This window comes from Dendrobates tinctorius, unplaced genomic scaffold (assembly GCF_039654945.1).
Source record: "Dendrobates tinctorius isolate UK_male_01 unplaced genomic scaffold, ASM3965494v1 ptg000388l, whole genome shotgun sequence".
NCBI lineage: Eukaryota > Metazoa > Chordata > Amphibia > Anura > Dendrobatidae > Dendrobates > Dendrobates tinctorius.
This window is the reverse complement of record NW_027362054.1, coordinates 2,014,091-2,039,959: the sequence shown is the minus strand read 5'-3', so window position 1 is coordinate 2,039,959 and position 25,869 is coordinate 2,014,091.

Genomic DNA, 25,869 nt, shown 5'->3' with positions numbered 1-25,869 from the left:
TACCATTGAAGGCGAATTCAGCCAACAGCAGTATATCACACCAGTCATTCTGTTTAGCAGAAGTCAGACATCTGAGGATCTGTTCCAGAGACTGATTAGTGCGTTCCGTCTGACCATTACTCTCAGGATGGTATGCAGACGAAAAGGACAGAGATATCCCTAATTTTTTACAGAAAGCACGCCAAAACTTAGCCACAAACTGCACACCACGATCAGACACCACATTCAAGGGTACCCCATGCAAGCGGACCACATGCTACACAAACAATCTGGATAAGATCTCAGCAGAAGGTAATGCGGACAGGGGTACAAAATGAGCCTGCTTAGAAAATCTGTCCACTACTACCCATAACACCGTATTACCCCTGGAGGAGGGAAGATTGGTAATAAAATCCATGGACATATGGGTCCATGGTCTTTCGGGAACTTCCAAGGGCATCAGCTCCCCCGCCGGCCGGCTATGGGAGCTTTTAGAACAAGCGCAGACCCCACAACCAGAAATGAATTTCTTTATATCAGAACCCAGAGTAGGCTACCAGAAGATCCTAGCCACCGCCAGTCGTGTGGCTGATATACCAGGGTGAGCACACAACTTGGATTCGTGGAACTCTTGCAAGAGTTTAAGGCGAAGTTGTTCTGGGACAAACAACTTGCCCCCTGGTTTGGCCGCAGGAGCCAGAGACTGGGCCCCCTCAATTTCCCGTTCCAATTCAGACGAGATCCCTGCTAACAACACCCCTGGGTGCAGAATGGAGGACGGTGGCTCAGGGACAGACACAGGGTGAAAACTACGAGATAAGGCGTCAGCCTTGACATTCTTTGACCCTGGACGTAATGTAATAGTAGACTGGAAACGAGAAAAAAAAAGTGACCAATGGGCCTGTCTGGGTGTTAATCTTTTAGCAGACTCGATGTAAGACAAATTTTTGTGATCAGTGATCACAGTAACCGGGTGACTTGCCCCCTCCAAAAAGTGCCTCCATTCCTCAAACGCCAACTTAACCGCAAGAAGCTCTCTATTGCCTATATCATAATTTCTTTCAGCAGCAGAGAACTTCTTGGAAATGAAGGCACATGGCCTGAGTTTGGTTAGCGTGGCAGGCCCTTGAGACAACACCGCCCCCACCCCCACCTCGGAGGCGTCCACCTCCACCACAAATGGCTTGGAAGGATCTGGCTGTATCAAGACAGGAGCAGACATAAAACATTGTTTCAGCGTCGCAATGGCCTCTTTTGCGAGGACCAATTTCTCACATCCGCACCTTTGCATGTTAGATCCGTGAGAGATTTGACCACTTGCGAAAACCCCCAGATAAATTTGCAGTAATAATTGGCGAACCCCAAGAAGCGCTGAAGACCCTTAAGATCTCGGGGTTGCACCCAATCCGCAATGGCCTGCACCTTCTTGGGGTCCATGCGAAAACCCTCCCCGGATACAATTACCCCAAAAAAGACAACTCTTGCACACAGAATACACATTTCTCCAATTTGGCATACAGATGATTTTCTCTCAGTCTTTGGAGAACTGTTCGTACATGTTCCAAATGAGAATGCTTGTCGGTGGAGTATATCAAAATATCATCTAAATAGATAACGACCAATGAGATCCGAGAATACCACGTTGATGAAATTCTGAAATATGGTGGGGGCATTGGTAAGACCAAACAGCATGACTACATTTTCAAATAGTCCCTCGGTCGTGAGGAACGCGGTTTTCCATTCAGCCCCCTCTCGGACCCTTATCAAATTATATGCCCCTGAAGATCCATTTTAGAAAACCACTTTGCCCCTGATAGTTGGTTACATAAATCGGGAATCAACGGAAGGGGGTACGTATTCCGTACAGTAATCTGATTAAGCTCCCGGAAGTCGAGACAGGGACGTAACCCGCCATCTTTTTTCTTTACAAAAAAGAAACCTGCCACCACAGGTGAGACTGAAGGACGTATGTGTCCTTTGCGCAGACTTCCAGCAATGTACTCCTTCATAGCCAAGCGCTCAGGACCGGACAAATTAAACAGACGGGCTTTAGGTAATTTAGCCCCCGGGACCAGCTCAATAGCGCAGTCAAAGGGTCTATGTGGCGGTAACGTCTTGGCCTCGCTTTCGGAGAATACATCTTCGAAGTCCTTCAGGCGTTCCGGAATACCTTCCAGCTCGACAGATGATACAGACACAGATTTAACAGGTTCAACCAGCAGTGTGGATTTATCACATAACTCAAAATCATTAAACCCCCATTAAACAATCTCCCCCGCTTTCCAGTTAATAACTGGGTTATGGCGTTGTAACCAGGGCATGCCCAACACCAACCCTGCAGGTAGATTGTCCAGCACAAAACAACATGAGTAGCTCCCACTCTGAGCGAAAACAAGTCAGACATAAAGCGAATTCCCTCCTTAGTGAGGGGAGAGGAGTCAATGGCCATCACCTTGATCGGAACCTTGAGCCTAACTGTCCCTATCTTGCAGTGTGTGACCAATTGGGAGTCAATGAGATTAATCGATGACACGCAGTCCACGAAGGCTGTAGAGGAAAAAGAACTACCGTCCACCAACAGTTCCACAGGCAGTAACACTTTAGAAAACGAGGAAAAGGGTACCTGAGGGTCTGAGCAGTCTCCCCGTTGACTACCCAGACCTAGTCGTTTCCCGCCGACCGGGTTTGAAGACGGGCAATCAGGACACTCCCTTTTCCAATGTCCCGTTTTACCACAGTAAAAGCATAACTGCTTGTCCTTCCGGCGTTTCCTCTCCATATCCTTCAGGGAGAGGGCGCCTACATCCATGAGCTCAGGGGCAGTCTCTTTTCCACTGGGGAACAATGGAGTTTCCATCTGCATCACCCCTCTGGCCCGCAGCTTGCGGTCCATCCGGACGGCCTGGGTCATGGCGTCCTCGAGAGAATTAGGTGGGGGATGTAACGCCAAGGCATCCTGCAGACGCTCAGACAAGCCTCTGCAAAAGAATCCTCGGAGTGCGGCGTCGTTCCAAGAGACCTCTGCGGCCCAGCAGCTGAACTCAGTACAAAACCACTCAGGTGATTGTTTCCCCTGACAGACACTCATCACCATGTCCTCTGCCAATCGCACTCGGTCAGGCTCATCATAAATGTGCCAGAGAGCCTCAAAAAATGCATTCACGGACACTCTCTCAGGGGCAGTGGGAGAAAGGGAGAAAGCCCAAGCTTGTGGGAACCCTCTTAATAGAGACATAACAACCCCGACCTTCTGACTTTCGTCCCCAGAGGAACGTGGTCTCAAACTAAAAAAAGTTTGCACCCCTTCATGAAGACCCTGAACTCATTTTGGTTTCCAGAAAAAAAGTCAGGCAGTTTAACAGGTGGTTCTGGGGACACCAAAACAACATCACTCGACCCCGCCCCCAGAGACCCAGCAGCTAGAGCTCCCCGCACTGTCTCAGAAACCTGCTGCTGAGAACGAGCCAGAGCTTGCTGCTCCAGAGATAAACCCTGAAACATCTGACTCAGACTTTTCATCCGGTCAGCCAGAGACTGTATGGAATCCATAACTCTCTGCATAAAAAACCCCCCAAAAAATTAATGGTCAGTTATAATGTCAGGGTCCTGACAGCGCTGGCATACAGCCTCCGCTAAGCAGGGACTCACCCGCACCGTAGGGACCCCTGGGGACAAGAACAGCCAGACAATAAAGATGCACGGGACCTGAATGTAGAAGATTAGAAAGCCGGCACAGGACTTAAGGTCATGTGAACGGTCATGTGACTGCAAGGGGGCGGGGCATAACGTCCTGCTTTCAGAGGAGGAAGAAAACTCAGAGTCAGGCAAAGCAGAGGTCAGGCACAATACAGGCAAGCGAGGTACAGGAGGGATAAACAGACGGGAGGTCAGACAAAGCCAAAGGTCATACACAAGATATCAATACAGTACCAGGGATGAGACAGAACGGACAGTCAGGGCCAAGCAGAGATCAAAAACCAAACTGACATAGAAGGTACCAAGCAGAATCCAAAGCAATATCCAGAGAACAGACCGAGTCATGCACAGGGAATCAAACAACCAGAACACAGCACTAACACACTCAGGGGTCACCACACAATGCCAAGGGCGAAAGTATAACTGACGGGGGATGGGAGCTTCCTGAGGCTATAAGAAGCCTCCCCAGAACCAATGAGAGGCCACCCTAATAGGTCCCAGGTGTGCAGGTGAGAGTCTGCACTGCGATCAGAACATTAACCCCAGAAGTGCCGGTCACCCAGCACTGGTATCATGACAGAAGGCTAGTCTGGAGTGAGTATAAATACCCCTCCCAGATCCAAAGAGAGGCCGGCAAAAGTTACCCTGTGAGAACAGTTGCATGCTTAGACATTTAACCACCATGCACTTGCAAGCGTGGACGGACTACCAAACCTCACGCACCACATGTGCACCTGCTCCGAATGAAGGTAGTCAGCAACGCTACATCGCTTCCCCACTGTAAGCCCACTAGTTAGCACACCACCAGCAGCAAATGTCGAGGTGTCGTCGCAAGGGCAAAGCAGTCATGGAATCACAATGTTATTGCTACGAAAGACTGAATCTAGGCCATCAGCAACACCACCAACACCATCACCATCACCAACCCTCAGTCCGCCATGTCCACCGCTAGTTCCACCATATGCAGCTCTCAAGTCCAGCTCACCCTACCAGAGACTGAGTAGGACAAGAAAGTACTCATCCTCTCATCCGCGTACACTGGCTTTGAACGCCCACATTGCCAAACTAATCTCATTAGAGATGATGCCCTACCGGTTGGTTGAAAGCAAAGCTTTCCACGAGCTCATGGCCTATGCAGTACCACGCTATGACCTACCCAGTCGGCACTTTTCGCGAAAAACCATCCCAGCACTCCACGTGCATGTGAAAGACCGCATTGCCCATGCACTCAAGCAATCAGTGAGTGGAAAGGTGCACCTCACAACAGATGTATGGTCTAGTAGCCAGGGCCGTTACGTGTCCATCACTGCGCACTGGGTTAATGTGGAGGACTCAGGGTCCACAGGGGACAGCGGCGGTGGGACAGTGCTGCCTAGCCCACGGTATAGGAAACAGTTGGCTGTAGGCGTTCGACCCTCCTCCTCCTCCAGAAACGAAAGCTCTTCCACAGAGCGCAGTCGCATGAGCACTCGATCCGCAGCTGCCAGTGTTGCACACGAGGTGTCCCACTATCGAACAGCTAGTGGTAAGCGTCAGCAGACTGTGTTGAAGATGATGTGTTTGGGCGACAACAGACACACCGCGGAGGTACTGGCCAACTACTTGCAGCCACAAACTGAGTCATGGCTGGGCAGTCTACATCTTGAGGCAGGCAAGGTAGTTAGTGATAACGGCCGGAATTTTGTGGCAGCCATAGCCCTTTCAAAACTCAGACACATACCTTGCCTGGCTCACACCTTGAACCTGGTGGTGCAGTGCTTCCTCAATAATTATCCGGAGTTAACACCCCTGCTCAATAAGGTGCGAAGACTGTGCTCGCACATCCGCCGGTCGCCCGTACACTCCAGTCGTATGCAGAAGCTGCAGCGATTGCTCCACCTTCCCAAGCACCGCCTAATTATCGACGTTGCAACAAGGTGGAACTCCACCCTGCACATGGTTCAGAGGCTGTGCGAACAGTGGCAGGCTGTAATTCATTTGTGGGAGGATACACGGGCAGGCAGTTTGCAGGCAGACATGCAGTTGTCTGGTGTGCAGTGGTCGAAGCTGAAAGACCTCTGTAAAGTCCTTCAGTGTTTTGAGGAATGCACACGGCTGGTAAGCGCAGACGACGCCATCATAAGCATGAGCATCCCACTTATGCGTCTGCTCATGCAAACTTTGACGCACATTAAGGAGCAGTCGTCTGCAGCTGAGGAGGAAGAGGAGGAGGGAAGCCTTGATGACAGTCAGCCATTTTCTGGTCAGGGAAGTCTCGTGGACGAGGTGGAGGAAGAAGAGGAAGAGGAGGAGGATGATGGGGATGATTATTTTGGGGAGGAGGATGCTTCTCAGGGGGCAAGAAAAAATGTTGGCGTGGCAAGGTCAGGTACAGGGTTTGTGCGTGACTGGAGGGATGTGGATTTGCTAGAAAGTGCTCCTCCACCCAGCACTCGCAGTGCATCATTGACACCTGGAACATTGGCCCACATGTCTGATTATGTCTTGCAGATCCTAAAAAGGGACCCCCGCATTGCCAAAATGATGAACGATGACGACTACTGGTTGGCCAGCATCCTGGATCCACGCTATAAAGGCAAATTACAAAACATCATGCCACAGGAGAACCTAGAGCTAATATTGGCTAACAAACAAGCAATTCTGGTAAACAGTTTGTTTGAGGCATTCCCAGCACACAGCGGCGGTGATGTTTTTCCAACAAGCCGTAGGTGGCAACATGAAAGAGGTGTTCGTGGTGCACACAGCTGAAGTGGCATTGGACACAGGGGTTTCTTGACCATGTTGTGGACTGATTTTTCAAGTACCGCTCACACGACTGGTAATACTGAATCGATCGAAAGTGACAGGAGACGGCAGTTGTCAACTATGGTAACAAACTACTTCTCCTCCCATATCGATGTTCTACCTCACCGGTCATTCCCCTTTGACTATTGGGCCAGTAAACTTGACACCTGGCCTGAATTGGCACAATATGCCTTACAGGAGCTCGCCTGCCCTGCTGCTAGTGTGTTATCTGAACGAGTCTTCAGTGCTGCTGGATCAATCCTGATAGAAAAAAGGACCCGTCTGTCGACCCAAAATGTTGATGATCTAACCTTCATTAAAATAAACCATGCATGGGTTTCAAAGGATTTTGTCCCACCCTCCCCTGCTGACACGTAGGTTGCCAGAAAAATGGCTTGCTTTTGTCCTCCTCTTCCGCGGACTTCTCCAATTACTCCATTTGCAGCTGCTGAATGTCCAACATCAACATATGCCAATTTTTCCACCTCCCTAACTGGGCTGCTTCCCCCCACAGGGCCGAGGTCACCTACTGGCGCACTGGACAGGTGGGTGGGCACACTGTTTGGCAACGGCACTGGCACAAGGTCCCTCATAGTAGAATCAAGTGTCTCTGATGGTGGGGGTGCACACCCGCCGTCAGACACACCGGCGTACTATGAGGGGCCCTGTGCCAGTGCCGTCGCCAACGAGTCGGCCCCCCCTGCTTGCTCAGGATCACAGCACTTGCAAAGCTGAAATACTTACCTCTCCCTGCTCCACTGCCGTGACGTCTTCCACGTTTCCTGACAGTGACATTCTGGTCAGAGAGCGCGATGACCTCACGTCTGTATGCCCTCTGCCTAAACAGTCCAAGTGCAGTGAGATGGAAGATGGGGACGACGAGGAGTCCAGACTAGTACAGGGATTCCCTAGCGAGGAGACTTATTTAATTGTTTTCAATGTTGGGACAGCTATTTTTGGGGAGCACTATACTCTAGAGAATGATATATGAGGCCCACCATACACTGTAGCATTCCAAAGGACATCAGACACTGGAGCAGCATTTACAGGGCCCATTATGCACTGGAGCATTAGAAATGGGGCACATTATATATGGAGCATTATTTGGGCCCTTAACACAGTAGAGCTTCATCCATGGGGACCAACATATACTGTAGCATCATGTGGAGCTCATCATATACTGATTCAAACATTATATGGGATCAATGATTCTGTATGGAGAAATATATGGGCCTCATTACTCTGTATAGCGCACTATGCGGTGGCCATAATACTGTATGGAGTAATATACTGTCCGTTTTTGGAGCTATTGGAGAATTTAAAATGGATATCAGTCATGAGATGTAAGAAGTGAAGTATTTTTCATTGTACTATACCGCTATTTCTCTGCCGTATCAGAGGATCATGAATTGTGGCATGTGTTAAAGGAGCCCATTGACACTCTTTGGCCCTGGGCCCACGAAAATCTGGAGCCAGCCCTACCCCCCCCCACAACTTTAGCCAAATAACCCCCAGTTTTCAATGCCTAACTATTATTATAAAGTAAATTAAGGTTGACAAGCTTAAGTGATAAGAATTGATATTTCTGATATTAAAATGCGCACTGTAGGTGTGTTTCCTGTCCTCCACTCACTGCCAACTTTTCTTCCCCATTGACTTGCATTGGGTTTCGTGTTTCAGTCGGCCTTCGACTTTTCACAATAATCGGCCAATTTCGTTCGACCCGACTTTTGAGAAAGTCGGGTTTCATGAAACCTGACTCGACCCGAAAAAAGGCAAAGTCGCTCATCTCTAGTAATAACCCCAGTGACCACCGGGGGCAAAAGGTAAAGACATGTAATAACACCTGTGACCACCGGGGGCAAAAACCCATATTAAGGCCCCAAAGACCTGAAAGGAAAAAAAAGGTTTAAATGAGGGAATCCAGAATCTGACACAGATCCAAGAATTGGGCTGTGACAGCAAGCCATAGTTAGCAAAAAATGGGCTTTGGGATGTACTGGGTGGGCCATTTATATGGATACACCTAAATAAAATGGGAATGGTTAATGATATCAACTTCCTGTTTGTGGCACACTAGTATATGGGAGGGGGGAAACTTTTCAAGATGGGTGGTGACCATGGGGGCCATTTTGAAGTCTGTCATTTTGGATCCAACTTTTTTTTCAATGGGAAGAGAGTCATCTGACACATCAAACTTATTGAGAATTTCACAAGAAAAACAATGGTGTGCTTGGTTTTAATGTAACTTTATTCTTTAATGAGTTATTTACAAGTTTATGACCACTTATAAAATGTGTTCAAATTGCTTTCCATTGTGTTGGATTGTCAATGCAACCCTCTTCTCCCACTCTTGACAAACTGATGGTGGTTCTCCCCCACATATGGGGTATCAGCGTACTCAGGACAAATTGCACAACATCTTGGTCCAGGAAGAAAATGTGCATGTGCAGTGCGCCCGCCGAATCTGCCAGCCAGCAGATTCCATTCATTCATTCAATGTGCATTTTGATCACTGTGATAAAAAACCTATCACAGTGATCAAAATAAAAAAATAGTAAATAACCCCCCCTTTATCACCCCCTTAGTTAGGGAAATATAATGAAATAAAGAAAATATATTTATTTTCATTTTTCCATTAGGGTTAGGGTTAGAATTAGGGTTAGGTTTAGAATTAGGGTTAGGGTTGGCATTAGGGTTAGGATTAGGGTTATGGATTAGGGTTAGGGTTGGGATTAGGGTTAGGGATTAGCATTAGGGTTATGGTTGGGATTAGGGTTAGGGTTGGGATTAGGGTTAGGGGTGTGCTGGGGTTAGGGTTGGAGTTAGAATTGAGGGGTTTCCACTATTTACCAACTTTTGTGGTCCAATTTCTCCTGTTACCCTTGGGAAAATAAAAAATAGCGGCTAAAAAAATCATTTTTGAGGAAAAAAATGATTTTTTTAATTTTCACGGCTCTTTATAAACTTCTGTGAAGCACTTGGGGGTTCAAAGTGCTCACCACACATGTAGGTAAGCTCCTTTGGGGGTCTAGTTTCCAAAATGGGGTCACTTGTGGGGGCTTCTACTGTTTAGGCACATCACGGGCTCTGCAAACGCAATATGACGCCGGCAGAACATTCCATCATAGTCTGCATTCCAAAATTGCTCTCCTTCCTTTCCAAGCTCTCCCATGCGCCCAAACAGTGGTTCCCCCCCCAGATATGGGGTATCAGTGTACTCAGGACAAATTACACAACAGGCTTTGTGGGCCAATTTCTCCTGTTAGCCTTGTGAAAATAAAAAATAGCAGGCTAAAAAATCATTTTTGAGGAAAAAAAATGATTATTATTTTCACTACTCTGCGTTATAAACTTATGTGAAGCACTTGGGGGTTCAAAGTGCTCACCATATATCTAGATAAGCTCCTTTGGGGGGTCTAGGTTCCAAAATCGGTACACTTGTGGGGGTTTCACTGTTTAGGCACATCAGGGGCTCTCCAAACGCGACATGGCGTCCAATCTCAATTCCAGCCAATTCTGCATTGAAAAAGTCAAACGGTGTTCCTTCCCTTCTGAACTCTGCCGTGTGCCCAAACAGTGGTTTACCCCCACACATGGGGTATGGGCGTACTCAGGACAAATTGCACAACAACTTTAGTGGTCTAATTACTCCTGTTACCCTTGTAAAAATAAACATTTAAGGGTGAAAAGCAAATTTTTGTGGAAAAAAAGGATTTTTCATTTTCACGGCTCTACGTTATAAACTTCTGTTAAGCACTTGGGGGTTCAAAGTCCTCACCACACATCTAGATGAGCTCTTTGGGGGGTCTAGTTTCCAAAATGGCATCACTTGTTGGGGGTTTCCACTGTTTAGGCACATCAGGGGCTCTCCAAGCGCAACATGGCGTCCGATCTCAATTCCAGCCAATTCTGAGTTGAAAAAGTCAAGCGGCGCTCCTTCCCTTACGAGCTCTGCCGTGCACCCAAAAAGTGATTTACCCCCACCTATGGGGTATCGGCGTATTCAGGAGAAATTGCACAACAAATTTTGTGGTTTATTTTCTCTTTTAACACTTTTGAAAATAAAAAAAGTTGGTTCTGAAGTAAATTTTTTGCAAAAAAAGTTAAATGTTAATTTTTTCCTTCCACATTGCTTCAGCTCCTGTGAAGCACATAAAAATCATAGAATCATAGAATCATAGAATCATAGAATCGTAGAGTTGGAAGGGACCTCCTGGGCCATCTGGTCCAACCCCCTGCTCAAAGCAGGATTCGCTAAATCATCCCAGTCAGATGTCTGTCCAGCCTCTGTTTGAAGACTTCCATTGAAGGAGAACTCACCACTTCTCGTGGCAGCCTGTTCCACTCATTGATCACTCTAACTGTCAAAAAGTTTTTTCTAATATCTAATCTGTGTCTCTTCCCATTCAGTTTCATCCCATTGCTTCTAGTCTTTCCTTGTGCAAATGAGAATAAAGTTGATCCTTCTACAATGTGACAGCCCTTTAGATATTTGTAGACAGCTATTAAGTCTCCTCTCAGTCTTCTCTTTTGCAAACTAAACATTCCCAAATCCTGCAACCTTTCCTCATAAGACAGGGTTTGCAGACCGGTCACCATTCTGGTCGCTCTTTTCTGAACTTGCTCCAGTTTGTTGATGTCTTTTTTAAAATGTGGTGCCCAAAACTGGACACAATATTCCAGATGAGGTCTGACCAAAGAGGAGTAGAGGGAAATAATGACTTCACGTGATCTAGACTGTATGCTTCTGTTAATACATCCTAGAATTGCATTTGCCTTTTTTGCTGCTGCATCACACTGTTGACTCATATTCAGTCTGTGATCTATTAGTATACCCAAGTCTTTTTCACATGTGCTGTCACTTAGCCCTATTCCTCCCATTCTATATATGCTTTTTTCATTTTTATTGCCCAGATGTAGTACTTTGCATTTCTCACTGTTAAAAACCATTCTGTTAGTTGCTGCCCACTTCTCCAGTTTATTTAAATCTTTTTGAATCATCTCTCTCTCCTCTCTAGTATTAGCTATCCCTCCTAGCTTTGTGTCATCAGCAAATTTAATCAGTTTACCCTCAATTCCTTCATCTAAATCGTTGATAAAGATGTTGAACAATACAGGGCCCAGGACAGAGCCCTGTGGTACCCCACTTGAGACATTCTTCCAACTGGATGTGCAGCCATTTACGACCACTCTTTGGGTCCGATCACTAAGCCAGTTATGAATCCACCTAACAGTTGCCTTGTCCATTCCATACTTAGTCATTTTTTCAATAAGGATTGTATGAGAGACTTTGTCAAATGCTTTGCTGAAGTCAAGATATACTATATCTACAGCATTTCCTTGATCCACCCAATCAGTGATACCGTCATAGAAGGAAATTAAGTTAGTCTGACATGACTTATCAGTTACAAACCCATGCTGACTCTGTTTAATCACTTCATTCTTATCCAGGTATTGACATACATGTTGTTTAATAATTTGTTCAAAGATCTTTCCTGGTATAGAAGTCAGACTCACCGGCCTATAGTTGCCTGGGTCCACCTTCTTCCCCTTTTTGAAGATAGGAACAACATTTGCTCTTCTCCAGTCTTCTGGCACTTCTCCTGTTCTCCAAGAATTTTCAAAGATTATGGAGAGGGGTTCAAAAATTTCTTCTGCTATCTCCTTCAGTACTCTGGGGTGTAATTCATCTGGACCTGGAGACTTGAATTCATTTAGGTTAGCTAAGTATTTCCTCACTATCTTTAATAAACTTCTTGAATGTGGTTTTGAGCACTTTGAGGGGTCCAGTTTTTAGAATGGTGTCACTTTTGGGTATTTTCTATCATGTACACCTCTCAAACTGACTTTAAATATGATGTGGTCCCTAAAAAAATGGTTTTGTAAATTTTGTTGTAAAAATGAGAAATCGCTGGTCAACTTTTAACCCTTATAACTTCCTAACAAAAAAAAAAAATTTGTTAAAAAATTGTGCTGATGTAAAGTAGACATGTGGGAAACCTTATTTATTAAGACATTTGTGTGACACATCTCTCTGATTTAAGGGCATAAAAATTTAAAGTTTGAAAATTGCAAAATGTTCAAAATTTTCGCTATATTTCCGTTTTTTTCAGAACTAAACACAAGTCATATCGAAGAAATTTTACCACTAACATGAAGTAACATATGTCACAAAAAAACTGTCTCATAATCAGCGGGATCCTTTAAAGCGTTCCAGAGTTATAACCTCACAAATTGACAGTGGTCAGAATTGTAAAAAAAATAAGCTGCAAAATGGCTCTGTCACTAAGGGGTTAAGCTCCATGGGACTGTAGCCAACCTCCCTGGACGTGGCCACAGGAGGAAAATTGATGACAAATAAAAGAGATGGATAATATGGATGGTAACAAAAGAGCCCAGAAAATCTTCTAAACAGATTAAGGGTGAACTTCAAACTCAAGGAACATCAGTATCAGATCGCACCATCCGTCGTTGTATGAGCCAAAGTGGACTTCATGTGAAGGATTAGCACTCGTATGGTATGATTGCTGTGCAAGTGCTGTGTGATTTTTTTTTTTATCGCGCCCATTGACTTTTATTGCAGGATGCGATCCGATTTTTGATGACAATCTCAGCATGCTGCAATTTTTTTCCAGTCCGATCATGATCCGATCCGAGCTGGAAAAAAAAGCAGATGAAGACACCATTTATAGATTAACATTGGTCCGAATTCAATCCATTTTATTTTCCGATTGAATTAGTCCGATTTAATTGCAAGTGGGCATGAGCCCTTAGACATGCAATGGGACATAGAATCTTCTGGTTGTACTAAAAGAAGTGAGTTCTTATCCGCAGTTCAAGAAAATTACTTCTCTCAGCTGGTAGATGAACTAATCAGGTCAGGTAATCTGCTGGATCTGGTTCTATCAAATAGACCAGATACAATTTCAGATCTACAGGTCAAGGTGCATTTGGGATGCAGTGACCATAACATGGTAAGTTTCAATGTAATTTTCAATCAAATATTCAGGTGAAATGCAAAAACCTGGAACATTAGGAAAGCTGATTTCAACAAATTAAGGATAGAGCTTAATCGTGTAGACTGGGACCATCTTAAGGTAGCTGAGGATACTGAACATAAATGGGGCATGTTTGAGGCTATACTACTAGAATCCTGAAGAAAACTCATATCCTCTAGCAATAAAATGTCCAGCAATAAAAAGAAACCATCATGGCTAAATAAGACAGTACAAAGTTTAACCCCTTTCTGACATCAGATGTAATTATCCGTCCATGTGACCTGGGCCTATTTGACCATGGACGGTTTATTACACCTGCACAATCGCCTGCACACATGAGTGGTGTGCGGGCGATCGCCGCTGGGTGTCAGCTCATTCTGGGTGTCAGCATTAAGTGCCTGGACCGGTAACTCATTCCATATTGCCACGTTCAGTAGAAATTGTGGGACAAATTTTGGTGCCATTTTACCCACTTCAGGTGTGAAAATGTAAAATCTGGGGCTACAACTAAATTTTGATGGTAAAAATGTAGTTATTTTTCTTCACTGCTCAATGGTATAAAATTCTGTGACACACTCGCGGTGTCAATATGATCACTTCACCTCATGGGCTCTCCCATTGGGTCATGACACCTGCATACCATAGCAGTAAAAGCTGGGTCTCCTTGCCTTCTGAGCTTTGCACTGTGACTGAAAAATACTTCCCGATTACTTGTAGGGTATTGGCGCACTCAGGAAAAAATGGACCTCACTTTGCTGTAAAAAATTTCCGATTATCCCTTAGAAAAATTAAAAACTTGGGGCTAAAATAACATTTTTGTGAGGAAAAAGTGATTGTATTATTTTCACGGCTTAACATTATAAACTTTAGTGAAGCACCTGGGGGTTCAAGGTGCTTAGCATGCATATAAATACATTCCTTCAGGGGTCTATTTTCCAAAATGGGGTCACTTGTGGGGGGTTTCCACTGTTTAGGCACATCAGCGGCTCTCCAAATGGGACATGATGTCGGCTACTGATTCCAGGAAATGTTACTTTCAAAAAGTCAAATGACGCTCCTTCCCTTCTGAGCCCGGCCGTGCACCCAAACAGTAGTTTTCTCCCTTATATTGGGTATTGGTGTACTCCAGAGAAATTGCACAACAAATTGTATGGTGCAATTTCTCTTGTTATCCTTATGAAAATGTAATATTTTGTGCTGAAAACATATTTGTGGGGAAAATTAGATTTTTTTAACATTTTTACAGCTCAACGTTATAAACTTCTGTGAAGCACCTGAGGGTTCAGTGTGCTCACCAGACATCTAGATCAGTTCCCTGAGGGGTCTAGTTTCCAAAATGGTGTCACCTGTGGGAGATTTTCACTGTTTAGGCACATTAGAGGCTCTCCAAACGCGACATGGCGTCCACCAATTGTTCCAGCAAATTTTGCTCTGTCGAGCGCCCAAAGAGTGGTTTTCTCCCTCATATGGGGTATCAGCATGCTCAGGAGAAATTACACAACAAATTTTCAGATTCATTTTTCCTTTTACCCTTGTCAAAATAGAAAAAATTGGAACTGAAGTCAATTTTTTGTGAAAAAAATGGTTTTGTAAATTTTGTTGGAAAAATGAAAGATCGCTGGTCAATTTTTTACCCTGATAACTTCCTAACAAAAAAAAATTTTTATTCCAAAAATGTGCTGATGTAAATGGAATTTCTTAACTATTTTGTGTGACATATATCTGTGATTTAAGGGCATTAAAATTGAAAGTTTGAAAATTGCTAAATTTTCCACATTTTCACCAACTTTCCGTTTTTTTCACAAATAAATGCAAGTCATACTAATGAAAATGTTACTACTATCATGAAGTACAATTGGGCACGAAAAAACATTCTCAGAATCACAGGGATCCATTGAAGCATTCCAGAGTTATATCCTCATAAAGTGACAGTGGTTAGAATTGCAAAAATTGGTCCAGTCATTAATGTGCAAACCACCCTCAGGGGTAAAGGGGTTAATAAGACCAAAACAAAGGACATTCAAAATCTTGAAGGCCAAGAGTATAAAAAATAGCATTTCAGGAGTATAAGGCTGTGTGCACACGCTGCGGATTTTGCCGCGGTTCCGCAGCGGTTTTGGCCGCTGCGGACCCGCAGCAGTTTTTGCTGCGGTGTACAGTACCATGATTCCCTATGGGAATCAAAAACCGCAATGCAGACAGTGCGGAATTTTCCGCGCGGATTATCTGCGGTTTTCAATCCGCAGAAAGAATTGACATGTCAATTCTTTCTGCAGATTCTCCTGCGGTTTGCCATCTCCTCCATTGAGGAGATGAAAAACCGCAGGGCAAAACCGCAGAGCAATCCGCAGGTAAAACCGCAGGTCTTTTGACCTGCGGTTTCACCTGCGGATTTTACAAAATCCGCGCGGATGAATCCGCACCTAATCCGCAGCGTGTGCACACAGCCTAAAGATCTCAATAAGAAATGTAAAAAAAAAATCAAGCTAGCAGAGATATCTATAGAGAAACAAATTGCCAGCGACATTAAAATAAATCCTAAATAATTTAGTAAATACATCAATGCCAAAAGAAAAAAACAGATGGTATCGGCACCTTAAAAGACAATAATAACAAGATAATTATAGAGGACAAAGAAAATACTGAGATATTAAACAAGCACTTTTCATCCGTATTCACTAAGGAACTGACCGTTCCAGAGATCTTTCAACAAGGCAAAAATCAAAGATCAACACCTGGTATAACTAGTTTTAACATAAGAAGAAGTACGTCTGTGTCTGAGCAAATTAAACATTGACAAATCCTCCCCTGCAGCTCAGATGGAATTCATCCACAGTTATTGAGGGAATTGAGCTTAGTAACTGACAGACCGCAGTATCTCATATTGTTAGACTCTCTTGTAACAGGAGTGGTGCCACAGGACTGAAGGATGGCTGACCTGGTACCGATATTTAAGAAAGGTAAGAAGATGGATCCAGGCAACTTCTGTATGGCAAGTCTGACATCAGTAGTGTGCAAAGTTTTTGAGGGCATTATCAGAGATGAACTGCAAAAATATATTGCAGAGAATAATATAACTGACAACCAGCATGGATTAATGAAGAATAAGTCATGTCTAGAGTTGAGCGATACCGTCCGATACTTCAAAGTATCGGATCGGAATGGATCGGCCGATCTTTAAAAAAAGTATCGGTATCGCCGATTCCGATACCGGAAGTCCCATTCAAGTCTATGGGACTTCCGGTATCGGAATAAGAAAAACCCTGTTTTTGCCTTGTACAGCCTCTCTGGGGTCTGTACGGGCCTTTCGGGGGGCTGTGCCGGCCTGCCAGGGGGTCTGTGCAGGCTCCGGTGGTCTGTGCCGGCCTGCTGGGGGGCTGTGCCGGCCTGCCAGGGGGGCTGTGCAGGCTCCGGTGGTCTGTGCCGGCCTGCCGGGGGGCTGTGCCGGCCTGCCGGTGGTCTGTGCAGGCTCCGGTGGGCTGTGCCGGCCTGCCGGGGGGCTGTGCCGGCCTGCCGGTGGTCTGTGCAGGCTCCGGGGGGCTGTGCCGGCCTGCCGGGGGGCTGTGCCGGCCTGCCGGTGGTCTGTGCAGGCTCCGGGGGGCTGTGCCGGCCTGCCGGGGGGCTGTGCCGGCCTGCCGGTGGTCTGTGCAGGCTTCGGGGGTCTGTGCAGGCATCGTCCGATGGGACTACAAGTCCCATCAGGCGATGCCTGCTACCATGACAGTGATTGACACATTAGCCAATGATGGGACAGTAGTAGTCCCATCATCCGGCTAATGTGTTGAATGTAAAAAAAAAAAAAAAAAAAAAAAATTACATGCTACATACATGCTACATACATACAACATGCATACTACATACATGCTACATTCATACTACATAAATACTACATACATACTACATATATACTACATGCATGCTACATACATACAACATGCATACTACATACATGCTACATTCATACTACATAAATACTACATGCAACATACATACTACATATATACTACATACATACTACATATATACTACATGCATGCTACATACATACCACATACATACTACATACATACTACATACATACTACATGCATGCTACATGCATGCTACATGCTACATACATAACACATATATACTACATGCATGCTACATACATACTACATGCTACATACATACCACATACATACTACATGCATGCTACATACATACTACATGCATGCTACATACATACTACATGCTACATACTACATTTATACTACATGCATGCTACATACATACTACATGCTACATACATACTACATATATACTACATGCATGCTACATACATACTACATGCTACATACATACTACATATATACTACATGCATGCTACATACATGCTACATACATACTACATATATACTACATGCATGCTACATACATACTACATGCTACATATATACTACATATATACTACATGCATGCTACATACATACTACATACATACTACATGCATGCTACATACATACTACATGCTACATACATACCACATACATACTACATATATACTACATGCATGCTACATACATACTGCATGCTACATGCATGCTACATACATACTACATACATACTACATGCTACATACATACCACATATATACTACATACATACAATACATTCATACAATACATACATAGACATACAGTACATATAACATAGAGTAACATACTTACCAATACTTGTCACATTGTTCCCCGAAGCCATTGTCTTTTCCGGAATAAATATTAACATAACAAACCACAAAAATACTCACCCACGATCCGAAGCAGTCCACGAGTGTGTCCCACGACGATCTTGGGTAGAGAACTGCAGCATCAGCTGATGCTGCCGTTCTCTACGGGCTGCAGGAATCCAATGACGGAAGGTAGGTATCCTTCCGCACTGTATTCCTCCGCCACTTAAAAAAAAAAAAAGTCCCTAGTCTCACTTTATGCCATTGCTGTGTGGGAAATTCCCACGCAGCAATGGCATAAAGTGAGACTAGGGACTTTTTTTTTTTAAGTGGCGGAGGAATACAGTGCGGAAGGATACCTACCTTCCGTCATTGGATTCCTGCAGCCCGTAGAGAACGGCAGCATCATCTGATGCTGCCGTTCTCTACCCAAGATCGTCGTGGGACACACTCGTGGACTGCTTCGGATTGTGGGTGAGTATTTTTGTGGTTTGTTATGTTAATATTTATTCCGGAAAAGACAATGGCTTCGGGGAACAATGTGACAAGTATTGGTAAGTATGTTACTCTATGTTATATGTACTGTATGTCTATGTATGTATTGTATGAATGTATTGTATGTATGTAGTATATATGTGGTATGTATGTAGCATGTAGTATGTATGTAGTATGTATGTAGCATGCATGTAGCATGCAGTATGTATGTAGCATGCATGTAGTATATATGTAGTATGTATGTAGCATGCATGTAGTATATATGTAGTATGTATGTAGCATGTAGCATGTATGTAGTATGTATGTGGTATGTATGTAGCATGTAGTATGTATGTAGCATACATGTAGTATATATGTAGTATGTATGTAGCATGTAGTATGTATGTAGTATGTATGTAGTATGTATGTGGTATGTATGTAGCATGTAGTATGTATGTAGCATGCATGTAGTATGTATGTAGTATGTATGTAGCATGTATGTAGCATGCATGTAGTATGTATGTAGTATGTATGTAGTATATATGTAGTATGTATGTAGCATGTAGCATGTATGTAGTATGTATGTGGTATGTATGTAGCATGTAGTATGTATGTAGCATGCATGTAGTATATATGTAGTATGTATGTAGCATGTAGTATGTATGTAGTATGTATGTAGTATGTATGTGGTATGTATGTAGCATGCAGTATGTATGTAGCATGTATGTAGTATATATGTAGTATGTATGTAGTATATATGTAGTATGTATGTAGCATGTAGTATGTATGTAGCATGCATGTAGTATGTATGTAGTATGTATGTAGTATTTTTTTTTTTTTTTTTTTTTTTTTTAACATTTAACACATTAGCCGGATGATGGGACTACTACTGTCCCATCATTGGCTAATGTGTCAATCACTGTCATGGTAGCAGGCATCGCCAGATGGGACTTGTAGTCCCATCGGACGATGCTTGCACAGACCCCCGGACATCAGCACAGCCCCCCGGCAGGCCGGCACAGCCCCCCGGCAGGCCGGTACAGACCCCCACAGGGTGCACAGACCACCGGCAGGCCGGCACAGCCCCCCGGCAGGCCGGTACAGACCCCCACAGGGTGCACAGACCACCGGCAGGCTGGCACAGCCCCCCGGCAGGCCGGTACAGACCCCGGGCAGTCCACACAGCCCCCCGGCAGGCCGGCAGAGACCCCCGGAAGGCCCGAAATGACGGCGCATCATGATGCGCACACACCGCGCATCATGATGACGTCAGGCTGTCAATCAACTTTGAACTTCCGATTCCGATGCCGAATTCCGATATTGAAAAAATATCGGAAGTCGGTATCGGAATTCCGATACAGCAAGTATCGGCCGATACCCGATACTTGCGGTATCGGAATGCTCAACACTAGTCATGTCTAACTAGCATGTTGGGTTTCTATGAGGAGATAAGTGCAAATCTGGATGTTGGTAATGTGGCTGATGGGATTTATATGGACTCTGACACTGTACAACATAACAGCCTTATACAGATGCAGGGACTGGGGGAAACTATGTGCAGATGCATAAGGAATTAAGCTAAATGACAGGAAACAAAGAGTTGTCATAAGTGGTACATTCCTTAAATGGGATATAGTCAGCAGTGGGGACCACAGGGATCTGTGCTAGGACCATTTCTTTTTAACCTCTTTATAAATGACCTTGTGGATGGGATTAAGAGTAAAGTTCCAGTATTTGCTGACGACTTCAAACTACGTAGGATATTTGAATCTGACCTTAACATTACAATATTACAAAACGATCTGGATTATATGTCTGAATGGGCAAACACTTGGCAAATCAGACTTAGGGTATGTTCACAGGTTGAGTAACATTTCTGCAGGTCTTGGCAGGAAAAACACAGCTGAAAAAATGCACGTTTTTTGTTGCGTTTTTGCCTGCATTTTAGACTGACGTCAGTGGTGAAAAATGCAGGGCAAAAACGCACAGAGAATTGACATGCTGCAGGTTATTTTCTCCATCCAATCTGCAGGTCAAAAATAAACAACATGTGCATGACACTTCAGGTTTCTCATTCACTTTGCTTGCATCTTTTCTTGTATAGAAGTCAGACTCACCGGCCTATAGTTGCCTGGGCTCACCTTCTTCCACTTTTTGAAGATAGGAACAACATTTGCTCTTCTCCAGTCTTCTGGGACTTCTCCTGTTCTCCAAGAATTTTCAAAGATTATGGAGAGGGGTTCAAAAATTTCTTCTGCTATCTCCTTCAGTACTCTGGGGTGTAATTCATCTGGACCCCAGTGTACTGAAGGAGATAACAGAAGAAATTTTTGAACCCCTCTCCATAATCTTTGAAAATTCTTGGAGAACAGGAGAAGACCCAGATGACTGGAGAAGAGCAAATGTTGTCCCTATCTTCAAAAAGGGGAAGAAGGTGGACCCAGGCAACTATAGGCCGGTGAGTCTGACTTCTATACCAGGAAAGATCTTTGAACAAATTATTAAACAACATGTATGTAAGTACCTGGATAAGAATGAAGTGATTAAAGAGAGTCAGCATGAGTTTGTAACTAATAAGTCATGTCAGACTAAATTAGTTTCCTTCTATGACAGAATCACTGATTGGGTGGAATCAGGGAAATGCTATAGATATAGTATATCTTGATTTCAGCAAAGCATTTGACAAAGTATCTCACAAAATCCTTATTGAAAAAATGGCTAAGTAGAGAATGGACAAGGCAACTGTTAGGTGGATTCATAACTGGGTTAGTGATCGGACCCAAAGATTGATCGTAAATGGCTGCACATCTAGTTGGAAGAATGTATTAAGTGGGGTACCACAGGGCTCTGTCCTGGGCCCTGTATTGTTCAACATCTTTATCAACGATTTAGATATAGGAATTGAGGGTAAACTGATTAAATTTGCTGATGACACAAAGCTAGGAGGGATAGCTAATACTAGAGAAGAGAGAGTGGATTCAAAAAGATATAAATAAACTGTAGCAGTGTGCAGCAACTAACAGAATGATTTTTAACAGGGAAAAATACTACATCTGGGCAATAAAAATGAAAAAAGCATATCCAGAATGGGAGGAATAGGGCTAAGCAACAGCACATATGAAAAAGACTTGTGTATACTAATAGATCACAGACTGAATATGAGTCAACAGTGTGATGCAGCAGCAAAAAAGGCAAATGCAATTCTAGGATGTATTAACAGAAGCATACAGTCTAGATCACGTGAAGTCATTATTGCCCTCTACACCTCTTTGGTCAGACCTCATCTGGAATACTGTGTCCAGTTTTGGGCGCCACATTTTAAAAAAGACATCAACAAACTGGAGTAAGTTCAGAAAAGAGCGACCAGAATGGTGACCAGTCTGCAAACCCTGTCTTATGAGGAAAAGTTGCAGGATTTGGGAATGTTTAGCTTGCAGAAGAGAAGACTGAGAGGAGACTTACAAATATCTCAAGGGCTGTCACATTGTAGAAGGATCATCTTTATTCTCATTTGCACAAGGAAAGACTAGAAGCAATGGGATAAAACTGAATGGGAGGGGACACAGATTAGATATTAGAAAAAACTTTTTGACAGTTAGAGTGATCAATGAGTGGAACAGGCTGCCATGAGAGGTGGTGAGTTCTCCTTCAATAGAAGTTTTCAAACAGAGGCTGGACAGACATCTTTCTGGGATGATTTAGCGAATCCTGCTTTGAGCAGAGGGTTGGACCAGATGGCCCAGGAGGTCCCTTCCAACTCTACGATTCTATGATTCTATGATCAGAATTGCTTAAGGATTATCTAGAAAATCTGCAAGGAAAAAACGTATAAAAAACGCACCAAATGTGCAATGTGTGTACACAGCCTAAATGTTGATAAATGTAGAGTTATGCACCTAGGACGGAGTAATCCTATAGCTGCATGTACATTAAATGGGAGTATACTCGGGACTGCAGAACAAGAGAAGGATTTGGGTATTCAGGTTGCAAAAAAACTGAGCAGCAGTACTCAATGTCAATCAGCAGCTGCAAAAGCAAACAAGATTTTAGGATAAAAAGAGAGATAAAATCCCGCAATCCCAATGTATTGTTACCCCTTTATAAATCACTTGTGGGGCCACATCTATAATATGGGATCCAGTTTTGTGCTCCACATTTTAAAAAGGATATTCAGAAGTTAGAGTCAGTTCAAAGGCGGGCAACTACATTATTAAAAGAATGAAAGGCCTCTCATATGAGGAGAGGTCGGAAAAGTTGGGCTTGTTTAGCTTAGAAAAAAGATGGCTCAGAGGAGATCTCATTTAAATGTATAAATATATGTGTGGTTAGTACAAAGGAATGAAACATGACTTATTCCTTCCAAAGACCATACTAAGGACCAGGCGGAACTCATTAGGGGTGGAAGAAAGGCGATTCTGGCAGCTAAATAGGAAAGAGTTCTTTACAGTTAGAGCAGTCAGACTGTGTAATGCCATCCACAAGAGGTGGTAATGGCAGACACTATAACAGCTTTTAAAAAAGGGCTGGATGATTATCTCATTACACAGAACGTTATGAGTTAGCACAACATGTGCGTTTTCCATTACAAAACCATTGGGTGCTTTTCTTAAGCGTTTCTGCAGCAGAAACGCTTGTCTAAAAGTGCTGCAGAAACGCTTAAGGCTATGGGCCCACGTAGCGTTTTAAAACGCACAATGAAAACCAGACTCCTTCCCAGAAATCACGCGTTTTTTTCCGTGCGATTTCACCGCGATATTACCTCGATTCTGTTTGCGATTTTGCCACGATTTTCTCAAGCACTTTCCAAGCAATTTGAAGCATCGCTTGGAAAGTGATTGACAGGTTGGTCACACTCGTCAAACATAGTGTTTGACAAGCGTGACCAGCTTTTTACTATTGAGGCCGCCTATGCGGCCTCAATAGTAAAAAATAAAATGTTAAAAATGATAAAAAAAATAAAAAATCAGGGTATATTTACCTTCCGACGTCCCGCGCTGCCATCCCGGGCCTCAGCGTTCCCAGCGATGCCTTGCGAGACCTGTGATGACGTTGGTCTCACGTTACTATAGCGATCTCGCGAGACCACGTCATCACAGGACCTTGCCGCAAGGCATTACTGGGAACGCTGCGGCCCGGGATGGCAGCGTCGGAAGGTAAATATACCCCGATTTTTTATTTTTTATTCTTTTTTTACAGGGGTATGTTACCCAGGGCCTGGAGGACAGTCTCCTTTCCTCCACACCGTGGGTACCAACCGCACATGAGAGGCTTAACTTCCCGCATGGTGGGCATAGTCACATGCGGGAAGTAAGCGATTCTCATGCATTCCTATGGGTGCGGAATCGCAGCAATTCTTTGCGATTCCGCACAAAAGAATGATCATGCTGCGATTTTTTCCCGCAATGCGATTCCGCCGCGGAAAAAAGTGCAGCATTAGCACAGCATGTGCGGAATGCCATAGGAATGCATGGGGTGCGTCATGTACAAGATTTTTAAACGTTTTTGCGCCGAAAATTGCGGCAAAAACGCTTAAAAATCGCATCGTGGGCACACAGCCTAAAAAACACTACGTGGGCACACAGCCTAAAACTTTGATGGGAGCACTTCTTAAAGGGAATTTGTCACCTCATTCTTGCTGTATAAGCTGCGGCCACCACCATCAGGGGCTTATCTACAGCATTCTGAAATGCTGTAGATAAGCTCCCGATGTAACCTGAAAGATAAGAAAAATGAGGAAAGGGGGCTTTACACATACCGATATCGCTAAAGCGTCACCGATTTTGTGACGCAGCAGCAATACCGCTAGCGATATCGCTACATGTGACACTCACCTCCGACCGGCTCCCCCACTGGTTATCGGTGATCGTGCGACATCGGCCTGGTCCATTTCTCGTCGCCGGATTCCTGCTGGCGCCGACGAGCGAGCCATGGACGCAGGCGGAAGAAGACGTCATCGCTGCGTCTGACGGTAAGTATCGACCGCTGACCACTGCTGCATCGCTAGTGAGATCTGCATGTTTGGCAGATCACTAGCGACCATTTAGCGATGCACCAGCGATCCTGACCGGGTCATATCGTGGTCGGGATCGCTGGTGCATCGCTAAATGTAACGGGGCCTTTAGATTATACTCACTGGGGGGCAGGGGGTGTCGTGGTCCGGTCCGGACAGCAAAAATGATAATACTGAATTATTTTACAGGTTTTTAATTTGCTATCACTGGTAAAGTTTGAGCTTACAGCTCTACAGAAAGGTAAATATTAAGAGCAAACAATGAAAGCAAATATAAGTTAGGTGTCTTTGACATTGTTTGAACTTGAAACTTGATTAACCTGACTGATGTCTGCAATCAAGTTTAATAGTAATGGCATGGACAATGAATTATAATACTTAGTGTAAAGCATTGTCCAGCAGCATTATCTATAAAGAAAAACTGATCCATAATTGATTTGTTTGTTTACAAGCAGCACTCAGACTGCATGTACCGTGCTCGAGATCATGTACTTATCTTAAGTATGGTCTTGAGCCCCTTTGAAAAGGCGAACAATACCGCCACAAAGGAGAGCAAATGGAGTCCACTGGAACTCAATTTGTAATGAATGGCTCTGTCCGGGGCACGTATGAATCCCATTTTTTAGGGATTCAGATGGAAGACCGAGTTTTTCCTAACCTTTTCATCTAACTAATGGATAGGTGATAACTTTCAAAAATGAGAATTCCTTATTAATCTTGCAGGAAAGCAGTTGTTTCACATGCAAGACAGCACGGTCATTATTACACATGCGATCTTGCAGGTGAAACAGCATTTCCCTGCCAAAATAAAGGAAGTCTGTCATTACAGAATGACTGTTCAAATGAAGTACAGGTATTTAGTGTGCTCTCGGCGTGGCCGAACATTTAGTTGCACCTTACCACCTACTTGTTTTTCCAACTATCTGTGCCAGGCCTGGATTGGCAATCTGCCAAACAGGTCAGATGCCAGGTGGGCTAGTGCACTAACCTAGAAGGTGGGCTGTCAGACCTTTAAATCATTTAAATACCGGTGTCTGTACACGCGGAGGCGCACACGCATTCCTAGCACCACCGTGTGCTCACCGGCCTATCATTATCAGATGCTGGCCATTACTAGCGTCAGAACATTTTTCTGTAGATGGTGTTAGGCTTATGATTTTATGTTTTTGCCGTGTTTTTTCGCCGCTGCAAAAACGCATAAAATACGCAAGCCTTTGT